Raw genomic sequence first — 3559 nt, 5'->3', positions numbered from 1 at the left:
AGTGGAAGAAAAAGATGCACAACCACTGATCTATATATAATGACTGGATCGCTCATTGCGTTCTAAACTGCCGTCAGGCAGTGAAGCGACCGGAAGTGTTCGATCTGCCATCCAGGGGCGGATCTAGAAAATCATTTTTAGGGTGGCAAAGGGGTGGCATGGGGTCTATGAGGGGTGGCAACTCCAAAGAAAGCCCCCATGGGTAGTTTTTGGGGATTTATAGTCTGACATACACAGTTGTGTTTACAAATACTGCATTACCATTAAGTCATCTATACTGTTTAAAATGAAAAAATAAATAACAACATTTCAATGCCCATCATGGCACCAAGTCAATAAACATTATAAAAAAAACTTCAACAGGTTATACTGTAAATGTTTCTGAGCTTGTATCACTAAAGAAGACTCTATGAAATTACTACTTAGATGGTATAAATCATGTTTTAGTGCAAGTTTAAGATTTTAATGTCGATGATTAAATGTTAGTTTCCTAACATTAGAAAGAAATATTACAATATCAAAGCACTGAAACTGGATCAGTTTTGGAAACAATGTTTGATTTTCTGTTATTAACAGAGGTGGGAATGTCTGTAATCACTCATGACACATTATCAACCATAAAATCTAGCAACACCCCAGCATCTGCATAGCAAGAGCCTAGCAACCACCCAGAATATCCTAGCAATCAACTAGCAACACTTTACTCACATCTAGAACATGTAACTAACCAAACTATTTATGTTTTTAAACAAGTCTTAAGACAAGCCAGCATAAATTTGTCTTTCAAACGTTTCAATCTCGTTATTACAGGTATTCTTAAATGATTACACACAATTCAAATACAACAATGACTCTCCTGCCCAGTGAACACTCATGAGATCAATAACACTAACAAAAAACTCTTATTAGGAATTAATTTGCAACTCAATGTCTATTACCGAGTATACAACATAAATTAAATTACAGATAGCTAATTCAGCAATTAACATTTGGGTAAAAATATTTTCATTTTACTACTGTAAAGTAATCTTGCAGATGAAAAGCACTAGAAAAGTTCAAATAACAAAGAACTGTATATGAACTTGGTATGTGCCAAAATACAGTACAGTAAAAAAATAAAATTAAAAATTAAATTCAGCATCCTCTGCACATTTGGCTAAATATTTTTGTATATAGAGTATACAATAATATTTGGTCTCCTGACACAAGACTATATCTCTAGGTTGTCATTTCTCAGTTCTGCAAAAATCCAGTAGGTTTCACCTAAAAAATGGTTACAGATAAAATTTGACAGTCACACTTCTGAAGGTGTACAACATGTACTACAGTTTACTGTACATACAGAATAGTGAAATAGTTCCATCATCTAATATACTGGTATACTGTACTATAATTATACTGTATGTGATTCGTTTATTTCTTGCCTCTCTCCGTTGTTGGATGCAGAGATTCTGTTTGGTGTGTCATCAGTTTGGCTACTTAATGTTTAACTTACTTATTGTTAAACTTTTTGAGAAATGTGTCTTTGTTTTTAGCACTGAATGAATAGTTTGGGAATATAAGCCAACTAACATCAGTTACATTGTGTTAACAATCGAGAAAACTGCAATACGACCAGATGCTTACCTAACTCTGCTATTAGTTTCCGTGATCGGCATCTTCTTATTGATTTCATGCAATTATTGTTTCGTCTGATACGGCAAAAAGGCCTATATCCATGATGAACGTGGTGCTAGCGGTCAGAGAATCGGATCACCAAACAATTACACGATGAATTTCAGACATATCAGGACTCCGGACGGGATCAGATGTCTCAGAGGACTTCTGAGTTAGCCGAGAAGCAGTAATTTATCTGATTCACGAACACATGTAAAACAATTCGTTAGTGAACTGGGCCGCGCTTTGTGTTTTTGACTCAAAACGAACCGGTTCATAAGAGTCATTTGTTAATGAAGTCGAATACACTGGGCGCGCTGCGTGCGCGTGCAACTTTCATGCACATTTTATTGAAAGACGTGTTTTTTGCCATTATTTTGCGTTATGCTGTCATCGCTGCGGCTGAAAAGTAGCACATGAAACACTGCTTACATTTATATTTTATTCTGTGATTAATTCTGGGGTGGCACAGCTTTTTCTTAGAGTGGCAGTTGCCACCCCGTGCCACCCCGGTAGATCCGCCCCTGCCGCCATCTATCCCTACTGGCAGAGAGCACCATTCACTCACAGCTAACCCAATGACCTAAATCACCCGATTTTCAGCGTATCAGTCACACTCTTCAAACTTCTAAAGATCGCGCAATAGACTCTATGCACGAACGCTGCTGACGTATTTCCGGTAGAATCTCGGCCAGCCCATTTACTTCCGCATAGCGCATTCTATAGCGAAATATACTAGCGGCAAAACTCTTTCATAAGATTAATTTGACAGCGATTTATAATTTAAGTATTACAATATAGTATTATATAGTTATACATTATAGTAATTACCAGAATGGCCCATTAGTGAAAGCTTGGGCAAAGGATTAGAGACAGGAAAACATTTGTTGAAGATTGATGATTTTAGATTTATTTTCGTAATAAATAATATAAACGTATATTTTATACAATGTTGTCTGCACTGCAGGAATGTAAACTTTTAAATATAATAAATAGTTTCAATACAATACTGTAAACATGTAACTATATATAACTTTGAACAGATGCAATGCAGTAATGTAAACATAAATATAACTGAACATTTATAATGCAGAAATGCAAATATAAATAACTTTGATGCAGTGTTAAACTTTTCATGTACGGTGATGTTGTGTAAATACAATATTAAATGATTATTTGTGTTCGTTTTTTATTATTATTATTATTATTATTATTATTTTGGTGTGTGTGTGTTTTCTACACCTGTAGGCATTGAAATTAAAATAAATTGAAACCAAACCAGTAGGTGGCAGCAAAAGGCTGTTTAAATACGTGAGTTCAACAGATTCGTTCAAACAGCTGATTCATTCAGAAACGAGGCAACAACTGCCTTTATGAATGGATTACTGAATCACTGACTCATTTGATTCGTTAAAAAGCGTGGATTTATTCAGTAACAAAACGCTGTGTTGCACGGAGACACAAAACAGTTCTGATGTGGCTGCACAAGCAACATCTGGCACAACACAAGTCGATCGGTGCATCTCTATTTAAAACCTTAACTTTGCTTAGCTAAAGTCTTGATTGTCTTGACTGAAGTCCTCCTACTCCCAAACTATGCGGCTTCTCTGACTTCCTCATCGACCTGAAACATGTCGCCCTCACGCAGATCGCTCCTGTCACCTGAGCCTTACTAAAAACGGAGATATTATTTATAGTTAGTAACGTTCATAAAGTAAAATCCATAATGTATATTAATAAAAAAAAATCACATAAGATGCAATGTACATAAAATGTAACTAGATAGATATATAAATAAATATATACATACATACATGCAAAGACATAAACTGTGAGAAACGAAGATGGCTAGAATCGATATTCGTATAACATTATAGCATGAGAATACTCGCCCTCAAAATTG

Source organism: Labeo rohita, chromosome 18 (genome assembly GCF_022985175.1).
Source record: "Labeo rohita strain BAU-BD-2019 chromosome 18, IGBB_LRoh.1.0, whole genome shotgun sequence".
Lineage (NCBI taxonomy): Eukaryota > Metazoa > Chordata > Actinopteri > Cypriniformes > Cyprinidae > Labeo > Labeo rohita.
Note: the sequence above shows the minus strand (reverse complement) of the source record.